This window comes from Pleurodeles waltl, chromosome 4_1 (genome assembly GCF_031143425.1).
Source record: "Pleurodeles waltl isolate 20211129_DDA chromosome 4_1, aPleWal1.hap1.20221129, whole genome shotgun sequence".
Taxonomy (NCBI): Eukaryota; Metazoa; Chordata; class Amphibia; order Caudata; family Salamandridae; genus Pleurodeles; species Pleurodeles waltl.
In genome coordinates, this window is record NC_090442.1 from 14,978,455 (window position 1) to 14,990,875 (window position 12,421).

Sequence of the window (12,421 nt, forward strand, 5' to 3'; positions counted from 1 at the left end):
TTCTGGAGGGGGCCTTGTGCCCTGTGATGTAGCACATGGGGAGTGCAAGGTCACAGTCTCCTACCTGGGTGTCAGACCCACGTGATTTGCTGTGGGCAGGATGCATGACACTCCATTGAGGCAGGCCTACAGTCCATCCGCCGGCGGCAACGGCTGCACAGTGGTGGCAGGGCCGGTGCTGGTGTCGGTGCTGTCAGTGGTGGGGGAAGGCTCCAGCCCTTCCCCTGCAGCCTCGGGCGGCTGTCCACTGGGGCTGCTGTTGCTGCCAGTGGTGTTGGTGGCGGTGCTGCCAGTGGTGAGGGGAGGATCCAGCGCTTCCCCTGCAGCCAGCTCCAGCCCTTCCCCTGCAGCCTCGGACAGCTGCCCACTGGGGCTGCTGCTGCTGCCAGTGGTGCTGGTGGCGGTGCTGCCAGTGGTGGGGGGAGACACAAGCCCTTTCCCTGCAGCCTCGGACGGCTGCCCACTGGGGCTGCTGCTGCTGCCAGTGGTGGCGGTGCTGCCAGTGGTGGGGGGAGACACAAGCCCTTCTCCTGCAGCCTCGGACGGCTGCCCACTAGGGCTGCTGCCAGTGGTGCTGGTAGCGGTGCTGCCAGTGGTGGGGGGAGGCACAAGCTCTTCCCCTGCAGCCTCAGACGGCAGCCCACTGGGGCTGCTGGTGCTGCCAGTGGTGTTGGGAGGCTCCAGCCCTTCCCATGCAGCCTTGAATGGCTGAAGTGCCATGGTTGGTGGTGGGGGCTCAGATCCTGTCACAGCACCAGACCTCCTGTCCCTCCTGTCTACAGAGGCAGGTCCTTTGCCCTTGCCTTTGGCAGTTGGTGGTGCCTCCTTGCCCTTGGCAGCTGGTGGTGCATCTTTGAACTTGGAAGCTGGTGGTGCCTTCTTGCCCTTGGCAGCTGATGGTGCCTCCTTGCCCTTGACAGCTGGTGGTGCATCCTTGCCCTTGGCAGCTGGTGGTGCCTCCTTGCCCTTGGCAGCTGGTGGTCCCTTCTTGCCCTTGGCAGCTGGTGCAGGCACACTGCCAGTGCTGATGGGTGTCTCCTTGGAGCCTCTCACACCTGCAGTAGCTGCCAAAACTACAGTGGCCGTGGACTGGGTGGCTGAGGTGCTGGCCTGGGTTTTGCCCACCCTGGCCCGAAGTGAAGGACGGCAGGGGGTAGGGAAGAGGTAAAGGGTGGAGAGGAAAAGCTTCTTAGGCACACTGGGGCGGGAAGAGGGTGAAGGTTTGGGGGTGGAGGAACAGGGAGCGGTTGTAGGATGTGTCTGCCTGCTGTGTTTGGGTGAAGGTGCATGGGCTGGATGATGATGTGAGGTGGATGGCTGTTGGGTGTCTGAGTGCTTGCTTTTGTGTACTTTGGGAGGAGGGGGCACAGACACAGTGGGAGAGGATACAGGGGACGTGTGCATGGATGTGGGCGTGGTGACTGCCAGTGAGGTGTGTGTTCCAATAGCTGTGCTGGTGATGGTGATAGTGGATGAGGATGTAGTGCATGCAAGTGTGAGTGGAGACGATACTGGGAGGGAGGTGGACGAGGAGGAGGAGGGGGACACAGTGTAGGCAGTGGACGTTGGTATGTCTGCTTCTGGATGATGTTTGTGTGAGTTCCTGTGTGGTGATGTGTGGTGCTTGTGTTTGCCTGAGGCACTCCTGTGTGTTGTCTTGGGTGCATGCTGGTCTGATTGTGTGCTTGGGATAGGTTGTGGTTCAGGGGAATGGGACTGGGTAGAGGAAGTTGTAGGGGGGAGGCTAGACACAGGGACAATGGCTGCCATCAGGGAGGAGGCCAGAGCCACGCCAGACTGAATTCCCTCCAGGAATGCATTTGCATGTTGCAAATGCCCTGCCAGCCCCTGGATGGCATTCACTATGGTTGACAGCCCAACAGAGATGGGTAGCAGGAGGTCAATAGCCTCCTCACTCGGGCAGCAGGGCTAGATGGGGCAGGGCCTGAGGTGCCTGTGGTGAAGGAGATACCCACCCTCCTGGGTGAGCGGGCACAGGAAACTCGCTGAGGGGCTGATGGGAGGGTGGTGCTGGTACAGGGGTGGCAGTTGTACCTGTAGTTGGGGTGGCCACAGAGGTGTCCGCCACTAGCAGGGAGCTTCCATCGGAGGAGGTATCACTGTCCGAACTGTCCCCTCCTGTCTCCGCGGTGGTGCTCCACTCGCCCTCCGTCCCACTGGTGCCAGATGATGCTAATGCACATAAGGACAGGGTGACAAAACAAAAAGAGGGAGGGAAGATACAGAGGATACACTTGGTCAATGCCAGCAACAACACCACCGTTGGCGTACACAACACACAGGGGACAGCCCTACGCACTAGGCGATGCACTACCACTCACAATGCTAGTCACCAGCCCATGGACAGTAATACCTATCGCCAATAGCAGCATACCTGAGAGCCACAGATCCCTGCCCAGTAGAAGATGCTCACTAGCATGTTTGGGGGTGGAGTGCATCAGCCCCTTCCCATCATGGAGCCTACCCTGCAATGTACGGGTTGGCCTAGGGGCACCCACAGGCCCACATCCCCCACCCAGAGACCACCCCACCACGCACAATTTGCAGATTTGGAAGCTGTACTCACTCCCTTGTGGCTGCTGTGATGCCCTCAAGTGCCCATCAAGCTCCGGATAGGCCACCGCCAGTATGCGGAACATTAGGGGGGTCAGGGTTCGACAGGCACCCCTTCCTCATTGGGAGGGCATCCCCAGCTGGGCCTCTGCTGTCTTCCTTGCCCAGCGTCTCAGGTCCTCCCACCGTTTTCGACAGTGGGTGCTCAGCCTGCCATAGTCCCACACGGCCCGCACGTCCTTGGCGATGCCACGCCATATACCCTTTTTCTAATGGGCACTGACCTCCAGAAAAATGAAAATAGAAAAAGAGATCAGTCACACCGTCCGGCCTGTTACACACATAGCCCACCATATCCCTCCCATCCCCTTATGCACATACATTGTACACCAAACATGCAGCACACTGACCAGGACCCCTCCACCACCCCCCTCTTACACAAGGCCTTCACACACAGCACACCATGCATTCATGCCCCATGCATCGTGCACACAGTGTACTCACCTGTTGGTCTGGAGGCCCATAAAGCAATCGGTACTGGGGTAGGACCCCATCGACCAGTTTCTCCAACTCTGCAGCGGTAAAGGCAGGGGCCCTTTCCCCAGTGACTTGAGCCATGGTCGCTTCCAGACACAGGTCACAGCAGCACTTACAGTGTAGGTCCTCTCCTGTTGAAAGTCAGGTAGCAAGTGAGTGAACAGATAGAAAATGGCGGTCACTTCCGTGGCGGTGTGTACCATCACCGCCGGCGTACATCACCATTAGCTACTGTAACCCATAGGGCCCAATGATAACCAATGAGGAGTTTCACGTCGGTACTCGCCCACCTCCCACAATGGGGCACAACTTCAGCACCATTACCTCATTTCCACCTGTCCCTCCACACAGGACAGGCTTCCGCCATTTCAGGGGGTGGGGGGCAGGCCATGGCACCTAACTGCGTCACAGCCGACTTAAGCACATTCTGGGACTAAACATAAACATACTGTTTCTGTCACAACATGCAATGCATTGTACATTGAGGAAATGTTGAAAACTGGCCAGATGCTCATCGTTTTGCCCCCTAGAGTACAACCGCTGAGGATGAATAGGAGATGGAGACATCCCCCGTGTACAGGCCCCTGGTGGACTTAGCAACAATGAAGGATAGGCACATTATCCTCACCTACAGACTTGATAGGGCCACAATCCAAGAGCTGTGTGACCAATTGGAGCCAGACCTGATCTCAGCTATCCGTCAGCCCACTGGGATCCCCCCTCTTGTGCAAGTCCTATCTGTGCTCCATTTCTTGGTGAGTGGCTCCTTCCTAGTGACAGTGGCCATGGTAGCAGGAATGTCCCAGTCAATGTTCTCAATAGTGCTGGTCCGAGTGTTGTCTTCCCTGATGAATCACATGCGCAGCTACATCGTATTCTCCCAGGTGGAGTATTTGGCCCCAGTGAAAGCTGACCTCTATGCAATGGGACATATCCCCAACAGTGTTGGGGCAATTGATGGTACACATATTGCCCTTGTCCTCCCCAGGAGAAATGAACAGGTGTTCAGAAATCGAAAGAGCTTTCAATCCATGAATGTGCAGATAGTGTGCCTGGCGGACCAGTACATCTCCCTCTGTGAATGCAAAGTATCCTGGGTCTGTGCATGATGCCTATATCCTGAGGAATAGCAGCATCCCATATGTGATGGCTCAACACCAGAGGCACAGGGTGTGGCTAATAGGTGAGCCCATGGTCCCCCACCCAGTGTATGTTGATATATGGGTGTGGGGTTGGCCCTAAGGGTGAGTGTCTGGCTAACAGCTATCCCTCGATATTTACAGGTGACTCTGGTTACCCCAACCTCTCATGGCCACTGACCCCTGTGAGGAATCCCAGGACAAGGGCAGGTAGAGGAACGTTACAATGAAGCACATGGGTGAACAAGACGAATTATAGAGCAAACCTTTGGCCTCCTGAAGGCTAGGTTTCGGTGCCTTCATCTAACAGGTGGTTCCCTGTGCTACTCACCCAAGAAGGTGTGCCAGATCATCGTGGCATCTTGCATGTTGCACAACCTTGCCTTGAGACGCCAGGTACCTTTTCTGCAGTAGGATGAGGCTGGAGATGGGTGTGTTGCAGCGCTGGAGCCTGTGGACAGTGACGAAGAGGAGGCACAGGATGCGAATGTGCACAACAGAACATCTATCATTTGACAGTACTTCCAGTGGCATACAGGTAAGACACTGTAATTTCACCTCCCATTGCAGTTTTGTGTTGTAAATTTCCACTGCCAGGCTGCTGTCCCCACTACTATGGCCACTTACTGTACCCTCTGACATGTCTATTCACAGATATTTGTGCCCTACTCTGGCTCCTGGTGTATTGACTGCAGCACAATACAGGTCATACCTATGTATACATTACTGTACAGTCTACCTTCAATGTCTACAGATTGTTAAAGGAATACATACTTAAATCATTTGACATACTACATGCTTGTATTTTTTCAAAGGGTGTTTATTTAATTGCTGACAATTTAATGGGGATGTGCAGTGGGCTTGGGTGATGGTGGAGGAGAGTCCATGATAGAGTCCAGTCTCTTTGTATCACAGGTGCATTGTCCACGGGGGCATATGAAGGGGAGCAATGGCAGTTCAAGGTGGACAGGGTGACAGAGTGGGCCCGATCCAGTGTCCAGACTTGATACGTTTACTGCCAAGGACGATATGAATCAGACATTCCCCGAGTAAAAGTTTCATATTTGGGCCTTCTGGGAGGCCCAACACTTGCATATGGTTCCGGCAAGATTGGCCCTCAGTGTCCTCCACCATGGTTTGTACTTGTGATAACTCCATCTAGAGGGCGTTGGTGTGGGACAGAATTTCTGTCAGCAAGGGGCGTGTTCCAGGCAGCACCAATTTGCTCGCATCTTTTCTGTCCCTGAAGGTGGCCTGATCTGCTTGTAGGACCCATATATAATTAACTAAGGGTTCCAATTTGTTTCCAGAGTAGTTTTCATATCCCAGATGGTCTGTAAAGACAAGGTGAAGAGAGGAGGGGGCACTTGAGATGATCCAATGGGAACAGGAAAGCATTTAATTATGTGAATGCAGTTAACTTCATTCTATACTTCCAGAGAAGTTAACTTTGTTGTACACTTCCTGAAACTGAAGAAACAGCAGTACATCCTGAGTCCTCTTTTTCTACAATCTGTTTTTGTTTACATGAAATCTGATCCATCTGCATCTACCATAAGCTGTACCTGTAGCATGTGGGTGGTCCGTGCTCGCCCTTTCCATGCTAAGTTACTATGTGATCACTAATAAATCACCTTCTTTTCTGAAGTGGATAAGATGTGACATGTTCAACAGAACATTTAGTTATATATATGTGGATGGTGAAAAAAAAACATTGCTAAGTTTCAAATATGGTAAATAAGAGATGGTGTTTATAGCCAGTTAAATATTGTTTTTCACATTCTGTTACATTTGCATTTCGTAATTTTAAATCTCTTTACATCCAACAGAAAACAAGCCTTGAATGCATGAAATGCTTATGAATAACAACAGTGATTCTGTAAGTCAACAAAAATGTTCAGAAACAATCACCTCCAATATTCAAGAAAACATCAGTACTGTCAGAGACTGAGGACCCTGAACATAAACTAACAGACGCTAGAAGAAGCTCTAAAGGACAATTCAGTGAACACAAGACTGTAAGTTGTGCACCTTCATACCACAAGACTGTGAAATGATGTCAAGAAAATTAAGGTAACAGCACCGACAAACCACCTCCTGAATAAACAGGCGACCAACACCAGTTTTGATCATGGGATCTGTATGATGTGTTTACCACGGTGCTCTGGTTCCTAAAATGATAACAGACCATAATTCAGTGCACCAGGTAAACTCTTCTTGAATACACCACAAGAACCAGAGAAAAGCACAACTGAGTGGAGACAACAACTGAATGATAAAGGAAAGAAGAGTTCTACTGTCTACAATACAACGGACTGTCCCAATGTACACCAACCAAAAGGAAGAGGATTAATCTTTACCCACAAGCCTCGAAAATGTTATCCAATCTAAAGGCATAATCTCTCGTAAGGAAGCCTTTCTCATATTATGAGTCTGGCAAGTATTTAGTGGCCATTGCACTTTGCTTTTAAATTGGAAATCAAATGTCCTTAATACGAACAAATACAGGAAACTGAGATTAATACAAGTGCTTTACCAACCATGTTGACCCATAAGAAAACACAGTCATGGGCTGTAGACAAATATAGACCCGACCCAGAGACTCTAACCAAGAAAGAAGAATCATACACATGCAGTGAGAGCTTTAGTTTGTCATCGCAATTAAAGCCCCATCAGCAAACACACACAGGAGAAAAGCCATTCAGATGCAGTGAATGTGCGAAAAGTTTTAGTCGATTATCATGCCTGCAAAGACATAAGCGAACGCACACTGGGGAAAAAACATACCATTGCAGTGAATGTGTGAAGAGCTTCAGTCAGTTATCACACCTACGAATACATCAGCGAACACACACAGGGGAAAAACCATACCATTGCTGTGAATGTGTGAAGAGCTTTAGCCACTTATCAGCCCTACAACAGCATCAGCGAACACACACCGGGGTAAAACCATACCATTGCACTGAGTGTGGAAAGAGCTTTACTCTGTTATCACACCTCCAAAGACATCAGCGAACACACACGGGGGAGAAACCATATCATTGCAATGAATGTGTGAAGAGATTCAGTCAGTTATCATATCTCCAAAAACATCACCGATCACACACAGGCGAAAAACCATACCATTGCAGCGAATGTGAAAGTCGTTTTAGTGAATCTTCAACATTAAGGAAACATCAGCGAATACACACAGGAGAAAAGCCTTTTAGGTGCAATACATGTCTGAAGAGCTTTAGGCTGTTATCAGATTTGAAAAGCCATCATCGTACACATACCGGGGAAAAACCATACCATTGCAGTGACTGTGGAAGTAATTTTAGTGGCTCTTCGACATTAAGGAATCATCAGCGAATACACACAGGAGAACAGCCATTCAAGTGCACTGAATGTGTGAAGAGCTTTAGTCGATTATCAGCTCTCCAAAGCCATCAGCGTATACACACCGGGGAAAAACCCTATCATTGCAATGAATGTGGAAGTAACTTTAGTAGCTCTTCGACATTAAGGAATCATCAGCGAATACACACAGGAGAAAAGCCATTCAAGTGCAATGAATGTGAAAAGAGCTTTAGTTTTTTATCATACCTAAAACAGCATCAGCGAACACACACTGGGGAGAAACCATACAACTGCAGTGAATGTATGAAGAGCTTTAGTCATTTATCACAACTCCAAAGCCATCAGCGAACACACACAGGGGAGAAACCATACCATTGCAATGAATGTGCGAAGATATTCAGTCAATTATCAGATCTCCAAAAACATCAACAAACATACACAGGCAAAAAAACATACCAATGCAGCCAATGTAGAAAAAGTAGTTTTAGTGCATCTTCAACATTAAGGAAACATCAGCAAATACACACAGGGGAAAAGCCCTTCGGATGCAGTGAATGTGTGAAACGTTTTAGTCGATTATCGTGTCTGCAAATACATCAGCGAACGCACACTGGGGAAAAACCATACAATTGCAGTAAATGTGTGAAGAGCTTCAGACAATTATCACACCTACGAATACATCAGCAAACACACACAGGAGAAACCATACCATTGCAGTGAACGTGTGAAGAGCTTTAGTCACTTATCAGCCCTACAACATCAGCGAACACACACCGGGGTAAAACTATACCATTGAAGTGAGACTGGAAAGAGCTTTAGTCTGTTATCCCACCTCCAAAGGCATCAGTGAACACACATGGGGGAGAAACCATTCTATTGCAATGAATGTGAGAAGAGATTCAGTCATTTATCAGATCTTCAAAAACATCTGCGATCACACACAGGTGAAAAACTAAACCATACAAATGCAGTGAATGAGTGAAGAGCTGTAGCCAGTTATCAGAACTACAAACACATCAGTGAACACACAAAGAGTAAAAACTATTCAAGTGCAGTGAATAAGAGAAGAGCTTTAGTTGATTACCAAGTGTACATAGCTATCAGTGAATTTCAGAAGATGATAACATTACAATAATGCAGGATATTCAAATTCCAAGTGATGATAAGTAGATGATAGAAGCCTTGGCTAGTAAGTAAACAAAAAACACGCAGATAGTTGTAGAATCATAAAAGTGTCTGTTGCCAGTGGTTGCTCATTTCATTTCTCTACATATAAGAAAAAGAAAAGAAGTTGCAATCAACACATTAAGACATCAACAGAGTGTGGACTAAAAGGAAAAGTGTGTTTTTTCTTTGATGAAGTAAAGTTCTAAAGAAAAACATCCAAGCACACTTGATCATGCTGCCTGTAAAAGCAACACTATGACCAATGCTTGGACTAACACGTGTATTTCAGCTAACTTCTGGTATTAGTGCTAAAACCTGTAAACCCAATCCACTCAAACCGATTAAACAAGCACACACTGGAGAAATTCATAGCTGAATGTGGTGTTTGGCGCTTTATGCAAGATTGATGGTTCAGTGACAGTCGCAAGAGAACAGTGTCCAAAAGCATAAGAATCAAAAGTAGGAAAATGTGAACAGTAACACTCTGGGTTAATGTTTGCTGTGCTCAGCATTTACCTCCCAAGACCTAATTCGGGAGAAGTGATGCTCATTTCCATCATCACATGCATTTGTTAATGCACACACCGTAGTGGTACTTCCACAGTGGTGTTCAACAGCTCCATCCTTGGGAGACTGGATGGCTCACCATGGACTATTTAGATGATTTATTGTTAGATTAATTGTATGTAAATATACTTTATGGTTACATAAAGAACATTACAATATCTCCCACCTACAACCATTGGCCGGTGGGGGGGGAACAAAAACAGAAGGAAAGATGAGAAGGGAGAGGGGTGTAGAGGCGGGGGATACCTTATTTCAGTGGTTTGCTGTTGTCAGTCATTGGCCCAGCCAGAGATCGGATTATCAGCCGGAATTGTTTGTCAGGGGTAAGTTTATTGGTACAGTCATGAGAATTTACTGTCCTTGTCAACCGCAGGATGCGGAAGTATGAGTGGCCGGTCAGTTCCCTAAGCTCTGCTGCCATATATCTGAGAGCCGGGCACCATGTTTTATCGAAGCAGGGTAGTGTACCGGTTGCTGCTGCCGTCAGTTTTTCCATGCCCATAAGTGTCCACAATTTGTGTAACCAGTCAGTGTGAGTGGGGATAGACTCCGAGCCCCAGCGCAGCAGCAGTAGCTGCTTAGCATCTCCCAAGGCCAGAGTAATAGCCCGGCCCCTAGCGGAGCAGAGTGGGCATGTTTGGCAGTTGGGGAGGCCCAGCAGGATATAACTAGGAAACTGTGGTATGTTGGTGTTATAAATATCATCTATTGCTTGGAGAATTGGGCCCCAAAAGGGGGTAACTTTTGGACAGTGCCACAACAAAAGTGTGCACTGCAGTCTGCATCCACACCAACATTTATCATCGCTGTGCACCCCCGATTTAGCCATCCAAGCCGGTGTATAATACATGTGGTGGGCAATTTTCAGGAACATTTCTTTGGTGGTTGTGGCGCGGGCTGTCACTCGTGCCCTGTGTAAAATATCCTGCTACTCTCGATCTGTAAAGGTGCACTCGCATTCGAACTCCCATCTGCGTTTGGCTTGTGTGGTGAGAAGCGTGGTCGGCGTAACCAAAAAGGTGTAAATATCGGACAGGATTCGCTTGTCCGTTTCCCTAGTTAGGAGCCACTGTTTGAAGCAAATTAGGGGTCTGCTCGCATGCGGATGTATTGCGGGGGAGGTTACCCAGTGGTAGACAGCTAGGTATTGCCAGTATGCGTTGTCAGGGAAACCATACTCTGCCTATAGTCAGCTAAAGTCCATGACACCTTTCTCATTAAAGAGGTCCACGATTCTCTTGCACTGTGAGTCCTGCCACGTTAGAAAAGCAGGCTCCCCAATTGCGGGGTTGCCGTTAAGCGGTATCTGGGGGGAGATCGGCATGGACAGTTCCTTTGCCATCTATACCCTGTCCCATGCTCCCATCGTAAACCGCAGGACTGGGGAAACATACACTCCAGGCGGTCAGTGCCTTCTAGGTAGCCATGGCACCTTCCATATGTGCATTCCCGCTACTGCCTGGTCGATAAAACACCAGTATTTTTGCATGTGCGGGCAGGACCATTTGACCATATAGTGCAGCTGAGCTGCATAGTAGTAGCTAAGCAGATGCCTGACACCCAGGCCTCCCTCTGCCTGAGATAGGCATACCTGGCCCTTTGACATTCTAGCCCTCTTGCCACTCCAAATATACTCCCATATAAGTGCCTGCAACTTGTCTAGCAGGTGGGGAGGTGGCTGCAGCGGCAGTGTCTGCATGAGGTAAAGTATTTTAGGCAGAAGAGTCATCTTAATCGCAGCTATACGACCCAGCCACAAGAGGCTGTAGGCCCTCCATTTCGTCAGTTCAGTGCGAGCAGTATCCAATATACTTGTGTAGTTGCATGCTGCCGTCGCTTCGGGCATGGGATCTTTTTTTCAGGCCCAGATACATGATTTCTTGTGCGGCCCATGAGAAGGGGAGCCTCGCCTCTAGAGAGCACCTCTCCGTCTCTGGGATAGTTAAGTTCAGTATCGATGATTTGGTGAGATTGGTTTTAAAGCCTGAGACTTTACTAAATGTTATCAGTTATGTCATGACACCTGCCAGGGAGATTTGAGGTTGAGAGGGATGGAGCAGCACATCATCTGTGTAGAGAGCCAGTTTATGCGTTCTACCACCCATCGGTAGCCCAGTTAGATCTGGATGATTGCGTATACATTCAGCAAAGGGCTCCATGTATAGGGCAAAAAGTAGAGGCGAGAGGGGGCAGCCCTGCAGTGTACCTCTAGGTTTATCATAATTGCACCGTATCCAGTTGCGTAATCTGGATCCAAGCCCGAAATGCCTCAGAACCTCATGGAGGTAATACCAGTGGAGCCGGTCAAAGGCCTTTTCTGCGTCAATACAAAGAAGAAGGGCTAGGATTTGGGCGCGATGTACCTTGTCTGGTAAATAGCATAATCTTTTATTATTAGCGCTACAGGAGTGCTCGGGGCTGAACCCAGTTTGGTCCGGGTCGATCAGGCATTTTGCATCTGGGGCGTGTGGTGAAAGGCTGAGCCACAGCTTGAGCGGGGTGTGATCCGACAGGGATGCCATCCCGATCTTAGTCTTGGTTACCCGGTTGGTAACGCGTGGTGAGGTGAGGAAGAGGTCAATGCATGCGTAGGTCTGGTGTGCAGCAGAGAAGAAAAAGTATTCCCTCTCCATCGGGTGCTGCTTGCGCCAGACATCTATGAGTACTGCCGCCCCCACCCACTCCCGGAAATTCTTTGGGAAGGTACCCACATGGCCATATCTCTGAACTGATCTGTCAAGCTGGGTGTCTGGCACTAGGTGAAAGTCTCCCTCCACCACAATGTCCTCATCCAGGGTAGCCAGAACCCTCCCCTGGGCATCTCTTAAGAATCGTGCCTGCTGTTCGATCGGAACGTAAATGGTAGCTACCATCAGCCTATGGCCTCGAAGGTCTATGTGAAGGGAGAGAAGTCTCCCAGGAATCTAGGCTTGTACATCAAGTGCCCGTCATAGGAAGTTGGTGGCCAAAAGGATTGCTACCCCTGCCCGCCTCCTGGGGCCTGAGGAGTGAAATTGTCTGTCAAACCAGCGTGATCTCAGCCTTTTCCAGTCTGAGCGAACTAGATGAGTTTCCTGTAGGAGGCAAAGATCAGCCCT

General features: G+C 49.2%; 1 protein-coding gene and 1 pseudogene across 1 annotated transcript in view; one reads left to right on the top strand and one right to left on the bottom strand.

Moving 5' to 3' along the window:
* LOC138287250 (zinc finger protein 850-like) overlaps window positions 1-12,421 on the bottom strand; it is a 242,176-nt gene that overhangs the window by 149,841 nt on the left and 79,914 nt on the right. The window lies entirely within an intron of this gene.
* LOC138288380 (zinc finger protein 271-like) lies at window positions 6,792-8,444 on the top strand (annotated as a pseudogene).